Source organism: Tamandua tetradactyla, chromosome 3 (genome assembly GCF_023851605.1).
Source record: "Tamandua tetradactyla isolate mTamTet1 chromosome 3, mTamTet1.pri, whole genome shotgun sequence".
Lineage (NCBI taxonomy): Eukaryota > Metazoa > Chordata > Mammalia > Pilosa > Myrmecophagidae > Tamandua > Tamandua tetradactyla.
Window position 1 is genome coordinate 127811558 of NC_135329.1, and position 15851 is coordinate 127827408.

General features: G+C 39.2%; 1 long non-coding RNA gene across 2 annotated transcripts; it reads right to left on the reverse strand.

Annotated features, from left to right (window-relative positions):
• Positions 1–27: 27 nt before the first annotated feature.
• On the reverse strand, positions 28–14992 carry LOC143676344 (uncharacterized). Of its 2 annotated transcripts, none has more exons than XR_013172023.1 (3): positions 14817–14992; positions 1025–1195; positions 28–77 (listed from the first exon to the last, which is right to left on the reverse strand). It is a non-coding gene; the product is annotated as an uncharacterized LOC143676344 (long non-coding RNA). The 2 variants fall into 2 exon arrangements; XR_013172024.1 differs by lacking the exon at positions 14817–14992 and adding an exon at positions 2423–2528.
• Between the last annotated feature and the right edge of the window lie 859 nt (positions 14993–15851).

Here is a 15851-nt window from a genome sequence, read left to right on the forward strand (position 1 = left end):
AACATCAATTCAAAGTGCTTTATTTTCAGATGCCATAAACAAAGCTTTACGGTGAACAATCCTTGTATTGTTACTGTCTGCAGAATAGACAAAGGAGGACAAGGAATTAAGATCAGTAAAATCTTTATAAACTAAACAGTTGATTAAAATAATCTGCATTTTTTAAGTTATTAGCCAGATGAACAAGCATATTTGGTAATGAGAGCCTTATCCATAGATCTTTTTCTGACTCCCTTCTGATTTTATGTGACAAAATGGCAGATAGGATATGGAGAGGGATTGACAACTTCCTTAAATGCTTCTCCTTAGGCAATGAACTCCTGATGTTTTAGAGTCTAAGGTTATCTAAAACTAACTGTACAAAAGACGCTGGTAGCTACTTTTTAAAAATGCATGACTTTCTGATAGAAGGGATTCAAGCTATTGTCTTTTAAAGATGCAAGGTAAGGACACTAGTGCACTAATTCAGTCCCTAACCCAAGCCAGGCAGTATTCTTCAGACTTCACAGTTCTTGTTCAGAAATGTACACTGGTTAAAAATCATAGGCTATTATTAAGATCCAACTCCCCTCCTTAATAAACACAGCCCTTGTTGTATAGAACATAATCAAGGTGTGGTATTGACCCACCACTCAAGTGTGTTAGTTAACACACATGCCCAATGAAATTTAGACTCCATACTTTCCCAGTTCAATAGCATCTACATTTGGTCCCAAATTACCTTTCCAACCTCATCCTCAACCTCCCTCCCTGTCCTCTCCATATAGCCACAGCACATATTTTCATGATAACATATCTTGCTTAACTGTTTCCCTCTGCCTTAAAGCCTGCTGCCCATATCCAGTTTGCACACACACACACACACACACACACACACACATACACACATTTGGCATTTGGTCCACCTGGAAAACTGTTCATTCAAGGTGAAATAACATCTTCCTGTAACTTCTTCCCCATTTTCATACCACCAGCTTATAGTGTTATATTTAATTAATTACATACACAACTAAAGCCCGAATACCTTAATATAGAGATCACATCTTATTTCTTTGTTTTTTCGGTAATAGCTTTGTTGAATCCTTCGTTGAATTTGAATTTCCTATAACATATCAAATATAGCACTTACAGAGGCTGGTGGGGTAATCAGTTATACCCGGGTTTACTCTTGACTGGATGCACAAATTATGCAGAGCTGATAATAAAATCAATTAAATAAATCAAATTAAAAGCAGATCTATTATTTTCAATTAAAGAACTAGTACATTAATATCGATATCCCTGGGTCATACCGTTTTTCACCCTTTAGCCAAAAACGTAAGAGCTAGGTCCCTGCTCTAGTCCAATAATAGCACTGAACAGAAAACGGTATCTGTGGTGGGAAGTCAAAGACAGCTATCAACAGTAAGGATAGTGCTAGCTGAAACTACTTATTTTTAGTTTCAAATAAAACAGGATGAGAGCACAAGGAAAGGATAGAGAAGCACCCAGAATAAAAGAGGAAAAGGTAAAGGAAAAGGAGGTGCTGGGCTGCCGTAAACAATTATCCAAAGAATTAATTTTTGCCATTTTCTTCTCTTCATGAAAGTGAGAAATATAGACATTCTTATACAAAACATAATGATAGGCAGTCAAAGACAAATACCATTCAGTGAAAAAATTCCTGTCTCCAGAGCCCATTACAAAATTATTTTAAGGGCCTCCAAATTTCTTTTAATATGATCAGGAAGGTTCCTTTCATTCTCTACATTGGAAACATTAATATCTATCTTCAAATTTTTTCCAAAATAAATTTCAAGAACTCAGTAATTGAACAATGTTGCTAACATGAAGTGCTTAGTACTCTTGTGTGAGACTGTGAAAAGCATGTGTTTTAAAACCTCACAGTTTTAATGGGAAGTAGTAAAGTGCTCTTAAATTCATCATTAGCTCTTTCAATCCTCACAGCAAGTCTGTAAAGTAGCTGGGACAGCTTTTTACCGATGAAGATACTGAGAGGTTGAGTATCTTACAGAATTAGTGTATAAACATGATAATACTACCAGGGTTCTTTCTAACACATCATATTATGTTAATACTTACAAAAAACATTTTGGAGATGCAGCTTTGATTCTGAGCAAGAGATGTGTGTATGATATATAATGATTTTTCCTGGAGGCCTGGAAATTCTATAAGAATCCAGATGCCATTTAAAGGATGCATTCCCTGATTAATTAGACTTTATCAATATGCAAGAAAGCATTTATTTTCAGAGAAAACCAAAAACTTTCTACCTTAATTCTTCGGCAGACCATGTTCATTCCATTTTTACCTACCATGTCCAGCAGAGGGCAGGATGCCCCCACCTACAGCCAGCCGGCTGAAGCCGTTAGCCTACCTGGTGGAGAGAGTCCTGGGGACTGTAGAGCAATCATTTTCTCACCTGGATCTGGAAAGAGGTGTAGGCTTGAGCTGAGAAAGGAAGTTATGGGATGTGGCCTTGGAAATGTTAGGAAAAGTTTTGCTATGGAGACTGCCCACAGTTCTACTTATCTTCCTGAAAGAACTTGCTGAGGCGGCTGTATTGGGGAGCTAATTTAAAATATATCATCATAATTCCTGTTTCTGACGTTAGGCTGTCTCAAGTCACAGTTCAGTTACTACACGCACATGTCCTGCCCCAGTCCCCCACCTTAGTCCGTCCAGCCCCTGCTATCTCTTTTTGTCTTTCTGTCCTTGAGAACGCCTCATGGCTCTTGGTTGCATGGCCTCCTTTGCTGTCATCACAGCACAGCCCCCACTGTGCAATAGTTCCTGCCCAGTAATTCAATCCTGCCTTTCCCCAGGCCTGACTCTGCGTCCCCATCATCCAGGAGGTTTCTAGAGATCCCGGCACAGTGATCAACAAGAGACACATTCATCAAGTGAACCACGAGCTGACAGTTTTGTGCCAGTTGCCGGGCGCTGAAAAGATATGACCTGGTCCCTGCTCTAGACATGCTTTTCCTTTCAGTCTAGGACTGTCATGTAGCAGCATGGTAAATGCAAAATCAAAATGAGTAAGGATACATGTAGCAGTTCCTAGGAGAGACCAATGCCTCTGAAGATGTCAGAAAAATTGTAACAAATCTTCTATCCTACTGTGTTTTCAATGTATGGCCTTTAAGTTTGGCATGGGTACTACAAAAGCTTCCAGGGTGGGATGGCTGATTGGGTGGGCTTCTGGATCACCCCCCCAACCCACTCCCTACCCTTCACTGCCCCCCCCCAACCAAATAAGAGCATTTCCATTTTTCACCTTTATTATATATAATACAGTACCTGGGTACAATATAAAAATATCCTTTAAAGAAAGGGGACCTGCAAAGTATGTAAAGAAACCATCTATCTTTCAAATAACACAACAACAAATAAGTTTTAAGAGCAATGTATCATTGATCTAAAATCCAAAGGTCTTTTCTTACTGTTGAGGATAACACGCCTGGAAAGGAGGAAGGCCTTACAGGAGGCTGCAGGCTGGTGGACGAGGGAACAGGGACTTGAATCCTTATCTCTAGCCTAGGCCCAGCCTGGGAAAGGTTGGCATTGGTTTCCCTAGGCAGGTGATGTTTGGACTGAGCTTTGACTGATGGCTACAGATAAACCTGGTGAAACAGAGAGAAGCGAAGGTATAAAAGAGGACACATTCCAGGCAAATTGAACTATAAATGCAAAGGCCCTGAGGTAGAATAGAACAGGAGGGCTAGTATGACAACTCACAGAGATGATGGTGGAATATGGAAGGGGAGACCTGAGCCCAGATCATTCAGATCCTTTTAGAACTTAAGGATTTCGATCCTACTCTTCAAAGCTGTGGAAACCCACTGAAAAAAAATATTAAAGTGGTGGCTCACAGAAAGCCAAGTAGGGCATGCCCACATTGATTGATAAGAGTTCAGTGTGGCTGCAGAAAAGAAAACAGACTAGCGAGAGTGGCTACTGGAGGACCAATTAAAAATATATTGCTCTGTAACAGAAAAATTATTTTCAAAAAAACTTGCTTTATGACTGCAGTAATAGTGATGCAGTGAAAAGCAATAGACTGACAGGCCTTAATGATTGGTTGACTCTGGGGGCTGAGAGAGAAAGGTATCAAGGATGACTCAAATTAACAGACTATGCCACCCACTTCTCCTCTAGCAGTCATGTAGTGCCCTCCCCCCCATTACTCCTCCTTATTCTTTTGGAGCTTTTAGCTCCTACCCTCTGTCGCTTTCTCCATCTTGCCATAGTTTTTGATGGTTTTAATATATATATAGATAATCCTTCCATTATCCTGGTGACTCAGTTTCTTGGTTTCCTCTCCTTCAATCATGTGTATGCTGTTCTGCTTTAGCCAGTGATTCCAATGGACATACCTTGACCTTTCACTACCAGTAAGTGAAATTCCTTCATAATTCCCCACAAGAACACCCTCTTCTGGTACCCAGCCCCAGTAATCCTTTGACTTCATCAGGTTCTATATTCCATTAATTCTACCACATTTTCACTGCCCCTCATCCCATAACGTCTTCATTTTCACTACTAAACTGTTTAAATTTCAGAATCAATCCATGAAATTACTTTCTTCTATACAACTCCAACTCACTTAGTCCCTTCTCACTTTGTAGAATCTTTTGGCCAAGCCATGACTGTGATTAAGTCCATTCTCTATCAAACCCATACCTACACCCACATAACTGCATGGCTGGAGAAAGCATAAAATTATGCTGAGTGCTCTCACACTTAATTTATATTACCTAATTTCAAATGGCCTTTGAATGTTGCTGACAATTATAATGTATTTCTCTAGTCACTTCACTCTTCCATTTTCCCAAAGAGCTATTCATATGTTCACTTCTTGACTTAAAATTCCAATAACTCCTTCCCTATTATTAGCCTCATTTCTCCCACCTTGCAAAGTTTAAGGAAGAACCATTTACATAGATGACAATGTAAATGGTGACCCTTGGAGTTGTATAAAAATAAGGTATGTTCCTGATATATTATGTTTGCACTTAAGATCCTCTCTCCCTCTTTCTCCCTGCTCAATGCCCTGGGAAGATGACCTATGATGACAGCATCCACAGGGCTCCCATACCTTCTGTCTTTCCGGTGGTGTGGTCAATGAAGACCCCAGCAGGAAATATGAGGAATAAGGGAGAATTGACTTCTGAATATTTATTTTACTGCTTCCATCCTTTCAAGTTCACCAAGGCCTGTCTATGTTCCTCAACTGAAGTCAGTTCACTGGCCTGTAGTGTGGGACTCATTCTCCTTATGGATTTGATGATCTCTTCTCCCATTCAGGCCCTTCCTGTCTAGTGGTGTCAGCTTTCTCCTGGTGGACTTAGATCCCTGCATTATACCAGTATTTCAACTAAACCCCTCTGTGTCGGCCTGAAAGGATTATGCATCCTAGAAAAGCCATATTTTAATTTTAATCCATTTGGTGAAGGCAGCTATTTCTTTTAATCCCTATCCAGCACTGTAGGTTGGAAACTTGATTAGATTAATAGATTATCTTCACAGAGATATGACACATCCAATTGTGGGTATTAACTTTTTTTTTTTTAACATGGGCAGGCACCTGGGACTTGAACCCGGGTCTCTGGTATGGCAGGCTGGAACTCTGCCTGCTGAGTCACTGTGCCCACCTTAACTTTTGATTAGAGGGAGACGAATCCACCCATTCCAGCTGGGTATTGATTAGTTTACTGGAATCCTTTAAGAGGGGAAACATTTTTGGAAAAAGGCTTGAGAATGATGAGAACCACAGAGCCCATGTAGCCAGAGACCTTTGGAGACGAAGAAGGAATACACCCCTGGAGGAGCTTCATGAAATGAAAAGGCTAGCAGATGTCGCCATGTTCACATGTGTTTTCCAGTAGACAGAGAAACACTGAACTTCATCAGCCTTTCTTGAATGAAGGTAACCTCTTGTTGGTGCCTTACTTTGGACATTTTTATAGACTTGTTTTAACTGGGACATTTTCATGGCCTTAGAACTGTAAACTTGTAACTTAATAAATTCCCCCTTTTAAAATTCATTCTGTTTCTGGTATATTGCATTCCAGCAGCTAGCAAACTAGAACACCCTCCTACATTTGTTTTGCATTTACTATTAAGATATAATTGAGACAGTGAAGTGCACATGAGCCAATGAGCTTTGACTAATGTATACACCTGTAATCCTCACATTCCAAAAAAGATATTAAATTTTCCATCACTCCAAAAATTTTTCTCATGCCCCTTTCCAGTCAATACACTCTCCCCAAAGACACAATTGTTCTGATTTCTATCACCATTGATTACATTTTCCTGTTTTAATCTTCTAGAAATCAAATCATATAGTTGCTGTTTTTTTACTTTCATGTCTTGTTTTAGTTTTCAACATCATGTCTGTGATGTTTGTCATATTTTTGTATCAGTTGTTTATTCCTTTTTACTGTGAAGTAATATTCCATTGTATAAATATATCACAATTTATCTGTTGTCCAGTTGGATGATTTCAGCTATTGGCTTTTATACATAAAGATGTTATGCACAACCTTGTGCAATATTTTTGTGGGTGTTAATTTTCATTTTGTCTTGTATAAATAAGTAGGAGTGAAATTAATTGCTCATTGAGAAAATGTATATTTATCTTTGTAAGGAAATGCCAGTTTTTCAAGGTGGTTGAATATTCAGACAACATGTATAAAATACATTCAAGGAAGGTTAATCTGGCAAAAGCATTCTTGAGGAGAAAAAAAACTGCAGTTCAATAGACCAATTAATAAGTGCAACCACCTAGCAACTGAAAATTTGGACCTGGGTAGTAGTAATGAAAACAGAAAGTAAAGAACAGATATGAAAAGCATTATAATGAAGTAGCTCTGGATGCACCTAAGAAACCAATAATTTTTAAATTTCCCCAGAAAATTCTGACATACAGCCAGGCCTGGGAACTTTGAGAACAGAAGAGGTACTTGCTTGTACTACATGATTATTTGAATGGAGACATGACTTCTGGACTGAGGAATCAGAGGTAAAAAGGAACAAGGTGGAGGCTAAAGAAAATGGAATGTTGCTATGACAAAATTATGGTTTTACTGTTAAAGACAATGCATTTTAACAAAATGGAGATGCAAATTAATAAATCCAAAGAGGGTGTGCTGAAATGGGCAACTCTGTGTGGACTGGAAATGGAGGCAGATATTTGGATAAGGCCTATTCAATATTGTTTAGTACAGAACATTTTTATATGTTTATCCAATCATACCACATTTTCACTTTATTTCATGCACTTTGGGGACAGTATTAATAGGTACAATATGGATGATACAACACAAGATCTATCCACTCCTATTCCCCTTCTTTATCTCCTTTAGTATTATAGTAGATTGAGGCTGAATGGACCCCAGAAAAAATGATGCTCTTAAAGCTAATTCACTCCTGTGGGTATAGACCTAATATGGGTGGGACCTTTTGATTAAGCTATTTCAGTTAAGGCCTGCCCCAGGTGGGTCTCAGGCCTGTTACTGGAGGCCTTTATAAGAAGATGAGAAACAGAGGAAGACAGAAAAGCTGAGATAGAAAAAGGCACAGAAGCTGAAAAAGAAAGCCACAGATGGAGAATCCAGGAGCTGAAAGCAACAAAATCTGGAAGAGAAGGAAGAGACCAGCAGACCCACCATGTGCCTTGCCATGTGACAGAGTTGCTGAGGATCACTGGGAGCTGGTCTTCAAAGAGAAAGCATTGTCTGATGATGTCTTGATTTGGACATTTTCATGACCTCAGAACTATAAGCTTGTGAGCTAATTAATCTCCATTGTTAAAAGCCAGTCTGGTATATTTCAGGTATATTGCATTTTGGCAACTTGAGCAAACTAAAACAGTATCCTTAGCTGTATAACTCTTTGCATATTTCTTAAAGAGTGAATAAAATGCCAGTTCAAAAGACCTTCTTGTTTATACTTTATTCTATACAGTTTTTATTTCTTGAACCTCCATTGTACACAGTAGTGAAATGCTTTGTGCTGGAATATCAAACAAAATGGGACAAAATCAGCCTGCCTTAATCAAGAAACAACATGGTTACCTTTTTCTCCCTTTTCCTCTCTTTCTGATAGAATTAAAATAATAACTAAATGTGAATATATATTTTTTGTATGCTGTGCAGTGGGGGACACATTTCATTCATTTCCACGTGAATAGTCTGTTCTTGAAGCCTCATTTGTTGTTGTTTTTGTATGACTTGGGCTGGGAACAGAACTCAGGTCTTCCACATGGAAGGTGAGAATTCTACCACCAAATAGCCTGTGCACCCCTATTTTTAAAACAAAGTTTGGCTAAGCCAGAAAATAAATAGGTAGCTGATGTCATTAAATGAGATCTGCCTAAAACACTGCCTCATCACTGTGATAATAAATGGTACATGGCCCCCTCTGCCATTTGAGGAGAGTGAGAGGTAGAAAACTTGTCCCAATTTAAAAATAGAGTTCATTTGTATTTTACTGCCAACCTCAGTTCTCTCCAGAAGTAATATAATAATTTCTGTGGGGCCCTGAGGGGGTACAGAGTGTTTTCCAAAGTGGGGTGCAGAGAGGTCACAAAGTAACTCTCAGAAATATTTTTTGCTTATTGTGAAAGGAGAGAGAGTAGGCAAAGAACTCTAGGAATAAAATGTTCTCTCCCACTAATTCCATCCATGAGAGATTCAAAGTAGTTAATGAGCTATTCTTCTAAAGTTCAAAGTTCTCATAGGGTTAAGCATCATTTGCATTTGAATGTCATTAAACAAATAATCAGATTTAACTAAAGTTCAAGGAAGGAAATTTTGTGGTAGGGGAAGAAGATGTGAGGGAGGGAGTATCAGGCTCCCGATAGCCAGAGAATATTTGGGCAGTGAGTGTCTGAAGTAGGGGAAGACATGGCAAGTGGCAGCAGGATTTCCAAAGAAGAGGGGTATAGGGGGTTGAAATTATATGTAACCCAGAAAATCATGTTCTTAAAGTTAATCCAAGTGGGCCATGATGGCACAGCAGGCAAAATTCTTGCCTGCCATGCCAGAGACCCGGGTTCGCTTCCAGGTGCCTGCTCATGCAAAAAAAAATTATAATAATAATAAAATAAATAAATGAAGTTAAACCATTCCTGTGGTTATGGACCCATTGTAAGTAGGACCTATTGATAAGGCTGCTTCTATTAAGGTGTGACCCACCTCAATCTGAATGGGTTTTAATCCTATTATGGGAGTCTTTTATAAAAGGAGAACGAAATTCAGACAAAGCCACAGAAGCAAGAAGCTGAAAACAATTAAACCCAAAACATAAGGAAAAACCAGGAGACACTGCCATGTACCTTGCCATGTGGCAGAGGAACCGAGGACCATTAGCACCCTGTCTGCAAGAAGAAAGCATTACCTTGATGATGCCTTGATTTGGATATTCTCATGGCCTCAAACCATAAGCTAGTAAATTCCCATTGTACAAGCTAAGTCATTTCATAGTACGTGCTTGGAGTAGCTTAGAAAACTAAAATAGATTTTGCTATAAGAGTGGAGTTCTGCATTGCAAATACCAAAAAATGTGGAAACGGTTTGGGGGTTAGATAATGGGTAGAGGCTGGGAGAATCGTGTGGTGCTTGATAGAAAAGGTCTAGATTGCTTTGAAGAGAGTTTTGGTAGAATTATGGAGGCTAAAGGTACTTCTGGTGAGGCCTTAGACATAAATGATGAATGCATCATTGGAAACTGTAAGAAAGGCGATCCTTGTTTTAAAGTGGCAGAGAACATGGCAAAATTGAGTTCTGATGTTGGATGGAAAACAGTATTTGAAAGTGACAGGCCTGGATATTTAACTGAGATTTCCAAGCTAAATGTTGAAAGTGCAGCCTGGTTTCTTCTTGCAGTTTATCATAAAATGTGAGAGGAAAGGGGTAAGCTGAGAACTGAACTCCTGTGCACAAAGAAAACAAAAACTGATGGTTTGGAAAATTCTGAACTTCCAGAAATTCAGTCCCTAGAGAATAGTGATCCATCGAGTGTTTAACTGAACATGGAAGAATTCAACCATTTCAGTGGAAGTCATATTTGGAATTACAATTATCCAGAAAAGATTTATGGAGAGTTCTTTTGTCTGATGGTTTGGACCCCTCTGTATTACATGCAAAACCAACAAGCTTTTCATGAGAACTGTATATATGGAACCACTGCCAGCGTGGACTCAAAAGGACAGAAAAGGGACAGATTGAAAGAAAAATCACTTTGAAGGCAGGACCATGGAAGCTGAGGTCTAAACTAAAGATATCTTCTTGGGCCAAGAAAGCAGACCCCACGCATGTATGTGGAGAGGGTGAGTTTGCTCTGGCACTTGTAGTGGGTAGACTTCTGCCCTGTTGTCCAGGAACAGTATTACCACCTCAGTCTTCTCAAATGCCTGGGCAGTTATAGAGAGTCCAGCCACTACCCAGATGTTTGATGAGGGTGGAGCCTTCATTCCACTGTTGGAGGAGAGCATGGCCTCTGCACAAGCACTTGGAAGGGTTGGAGCTGCTGCTCTATCAAGCTTGGAAGACAAAACGTCATTCTTCAGATGACTCTCATTACTCAAAATTTAATGAAGTATTACTCAAAATTGAATGTTTGGGACCCATGACACTGTTTTCTTTTGAGTTTCTCCCTATAGGAATGGCATGTTTTTCCTAGGTTTGTCTCTCCTTTGTATATTGGAAGTAGGTAACTTATTCTCTAGGTTTCATAGGTCCACAGACAAAGGGAAATTTTGCCCAAGGGCAGACCATCTATAACCAATTGATGAGACTTTGTACTTAGCATTGTTACGGAAATAAGTTAAGGCTTTGGGGATTTTGTGATGGAATGAATGCATTTTGCATGCAGAAAGAACATATCTTTTTGGAGTCCAGAGGGTGGGTGTGGTGATCTGAAATTGTATGTACCCCAGAAAAGCCTCTTCATAAAATTAATACATTCCTGTATGTGTGGATCCATTTTAAGTAGGACCTGCTGATGAGTCAACTTCAGTTAAGGTATGACCCATATCAATCTGAGTGGGCCTTAATCCTATTACTGGAGCCCTTTATAAACTGCCTGAACACGCACACACACACACACACACACAGAGAGAGAGAGAGAGAGAGAGAGAGAGAGAATGCCATGGAAGCAAAAAGCTAGAAAGAACAAAAACAAAACCTGGAAAAGACCAGAAGACACTGCCATGTGCCTTGCCACATGGTAGAGAAGCCAAAGATCACCAGCAGCCAGTCTTCAAGAAGAAAGCATTACCTTGATGATGCCTTCATTTGGTTATTTTCTTCTTCACATAACTGTAAGCTAAGATATTCCCATTGTTCAAGCTGACCCATTTCACAGTATTTTCTTGGAACAGCCTGGAAAACTAAGACAAGGAGCAATGGCTTGAACTTGGCATTTTGTTCAGAGGTCAGTGAGCAATAGATGTGCACCACTGTCATTTCAGCAGGGCTTTCAGACAATCAAATTAAGATATTCAAACTAATAATGATCATTTCCTCTCATTTCAATGCAAAAACCAGAATTTTTATGACAATCTTGCAATGTAACTTATTTCTCAGTTGGGAAAACTTGCAGACAGAGAAATAATATAACTTGCTCTAAGTCAAACCAAGGATTATGAATATAAGGGCCGATTTGGCTGTACTTTTCTTACTGCAGATTTGTGCCTTGTTTTCTAGGGAGGTTTCTACATTTGGCAGCCTAAAAATCTCACCTTCCTTCTACTAGGCTCAACCAAACTTCTCATGCTAGAAATAATAGATTTTCTAGTTCAACCCCATGTTCCTCTTATCAATCCATGCCCTCTGTGTTAGTTTGCTAATGCTGCCAGAAATGCAACATATCAGAAATGGGTTGGCTTGTATAATGGGAATTTATTAAGTTACAAGTTTACAATTCTAAGACCATAAAATGTTCTAAGGCATTCAGAGAAAGATACCTTGACTCAAGAGAAGGCTGAGGATATTTGGAGTCTTTGTCAGCTGGAAGGCACATGGTGAAGTCTGTTAGTTTTCTCCCCCTGCTTCTTGTTTCAAATGACTTTCCCAGTGGTGTTTTCTTCCTGGATCTCCAAAGGTCTCTTGTCTATGAGCTCTGAAGCTTTTTCCAAACTGGTTTCTTCTTCTTCTTTTTTTTTTTTTTTTTTTTTTTTTTGGCATGGGCAGGCACTGGAAATCAAACCTGGCCTCCAGCATGGCAGGTGAGAACTTTGCCTGCTGAGCCACTGTGGCCCACCCAAACTGGTCCCTTCTTAAAGGACTCTTGTAAATGACCCACTTTGTATGGGTAGAGAGACATTTCCATAGAAACCACCTAATCAAAAGGTCCCAGCCACAATTGGGTGGGTCACATTTCCATGGAAACAACTTAATCAAAAAGATTCTACCCAACAATATGGAGTCAGGATTAAAGAACATGGATTTTCTGGGGTACACAATAGTTTCAAACCAGCACACCCTCTTACAAGAGTGTGTCAAAGAGTGGAAAGAGCTCAGATTTTGGATTCAGACACACCTGTGTTCACAGTTCAGTTGTGCCACTTACTTGCTATGTCACTTGTAAGACAGATAATCATGCTTAGCTTATATTACTTCTGGGTAGTGTTCAAGTTTTCTATTGCTGTATTACAAACCACACAATAACTTAGTGGCTTGAAAAACTGATGTTTATTTTCTCACGAATCTGCAATCTGATTAGGGCCTGATGGGTATCTCATCTCTGCTCCACTAAGTGTTAGCTAGGAGACCTCAAATGTTGGGCTGGAATCATCTGATGCCTTAGTTACTCACAAATCTGGCAATCAATTCTGCCTTTTGGCTGAGACCTTAGTTAGTGCTGTCAGCCAAAATATTTACAAGTGACCTCTTCCTGTTTCTTGAATTTCCTCGCAATACGATGCTTAGGCTCCAAGCATTCTGAGAGAAAGAGTAGTTATGTAGAAGCTCTATTTCTTTTTGTGACCCCTCCTTAGAAGTTACCCAGCATCATATTTACAGCATTCTATTCTTTGAGGCAGCCACAGAGGCCTACCCAGCTTCTAAGGGATGGGACAGATATTCCATTACTGGGAGTGACAAGGGTTTGAATAAACATTTGGGCCCAAAATGTATTGTTGTAGTTGTTATTGGAAACTAAAATCTGCCACAGCTTCCAGGTAACAATAACTAACATCCCCCCAACATGCGATGTAGTCACCACTCTTCTCCAATACTCCTCCCCGCAAGCTCTTCAGGCTCAGCTTTGAGAGTCAGGATCTTGTTATCTAAATCAATTGATGTACTTGAGTGTACTTCCTTGTATTTAGCACCTTGAGTTATCACTCTTCCTAATCTGAAAATCTATGAACTAAAGAGATGATTCATTTACCCCCCACAAAACTGACATACAACGATGTGATAGGAAAAAGAAAACCATTAAATGTACTTGCCTTCAACAACAGGAAACTAGAAGGCACTTAGCAGTCACTGATATATTCTAAAATACAATTCCGAAACACAATAAGGCACATGTTACTAGTTCCTTGGTTAGGGTTCAGTCTTATTGCCTGGGAATACTCCAGAGTCCTTTGCTTTTCCTTTTGGGCTCTTTCATCCCACTGACTTTCCTTTCATTTTCAATAAAATGTAGGACATCTTTTCAGCTGAATGGTTTTCTTAGGCTGCTGCTTTATGACTGTAGAAGTTTAGGGGTTCTACGGCCTCTTTTCATTTTGAAATGTCTCTATCTTTTTCAGTATAAGGTGATAAAGTTCCTTTAAACACTATGTGGATTTCTTATGAATCAATTTTTATTCCATTCCACTATACAAAAGCCACATGCCCAAATCTCAGTAGGATAAGACTTTCTCTAATGAGCTTTCTTTAAGGATATATCCCTGAAGAATCTAATAAATGCTGTTGTTCTATAGAAAGAATCTGCAAGGCACCCCTTAAGATTCATACAGGACCTTTTGTTTGTTTGAAATGGTCTATAAGGACTATCTCAAAACTTTTTGAGGCCTTAACAAAAGGTTTTTTCTTTAGCCTGTGTTTTCCTGACAGCACCCTGGATTTGATCTCTGCTCAGAAGCCACATCTTAATTATAGCATCATCTGCCATCTGGAGAGGCTGGGAATGAGAAACAGTTTTATTTTCCAACCCAACAAGTCCTGGAGACTTTATATATAGCAGTTCTTTCTTTGGCTCATCTCTCTTCCTTGCATTTTACTACAGGCAGCTAGAAACAGCCAGGAAGCAAAGCACTCTCAGCCCTCTAAAAATCTCATTTAGCTAGAAAATAGGTATATTTCCTAGTTTCCACCTTATCACAAGACATTGTTACTAAACTTTCTGTCACATAACAAGAGTCCTCTTTCTTCAATCCTTCAGTAAAATTTTCCTCTCTTTCTTTTAAGTCTTCACGAATAGCCTTTTCAAGGCTCATTGCACTACCCCCATTAGTCTCTTTGAGCTCATATAGGCTTTCACTAACACTATCCCAAAGATGCATCCCAATTCCACCTGCCCCTGGCCCTAAAGTTACTGCTACATTTATTAAGTTTTGTTTTGGCTGTAGTGCATTTCTTAGACTCAAAATATGTTCTAGTTCTCTTTTGCAGCCTATGAAACCACCTAAAAAGTAATGGCTTAAAATAATGGCATTTATTTTGCTCATAAATCTGACATTTGAGCAAGACTCTGAGGGGATTGCTCGTCTCTGCTCAACCTGCCCTTAGCAGAGACAGCCAAAAGCTGCAGACCGAATTCACATTTTATCTCTGCTCCATGATGTGGAACCTCACCTGGTAACGTAAGGCCTATGGGCAACTTGTAGGCTACAGGCTGGAATCATCTGAAGGCTTGTTCACTCGTATGTCTGGTGGTTGATATTGGCTATTGGCTGAGATCTTTACAGAGGCTGTTAGCCTGAACACCTACATGTAATCTTTCCAATGTATCTTGGGCTTCCTCCCAGCATGGTGGCTGAGTTCCAAGAATGAACATTCTGAGAGAAATAAAGAGCCAGGAAAAAGCTGTATTGCCTTTTATGACCTAGCCTCAGATGTAACGTATGCTATTTTTGCTGCATTCTATTCATTGAGATAGTCACACAGGCCCCATCAGTTCAAGGGAAGGAAAATAGATTTCACGGGCAGGGGAGTAGCAAGTTTCTGGAAGAGCATGTGAGACCAAAAATATTGTTGCACTCATTTTTGGAAAATACAATCTGCCACAGCAGGGTTAAATGAAATAACTTGCTTAAAAAAATAAGTGCTCAACACATGTCAGTTCCCTGCCTCAAGCAAAACATACATTTTTCTCCATCTTCCTCCAAAATACTGCCTTACCATGGAATATATGGATGGTCTTTAGGGACAACTTACATCAAATGTAAAATTTTGTGAGTGTATATGGTCTCTGATTTTTTTTTAATAGGAAGAGGACCAATGACTTTCATCAGATTCTTAAAATATCATTGACCAGGAAAAAAAATGTTTAAGAAATATCGCTATAGTCTATGTTATGGAGTACAGTATTTCAAAAATATACTTTTGGAAAAGGAACTTAGTTCTTATAATGCTGAAAACCAATTTTATAGATGTTTTCTTCAGAGGAAAAAAGACATAAATACAAAAAAAGCTAAATTTATATCCTTTTTATAATCTGATAGAAATGCTTTTTGTGAGTGGGATTTTCTCTTCTCCTGCTCTCTATGACCCTATAACAAACTGAGTAGTTTATTAAGTTTTCAATGTTCTTTAGTAAATACATATTGTCTCCCTGCTCCATCCTGCCCTTAAATAAGCTCTCTCAAGTGAAACTGAAATCAATTTGTA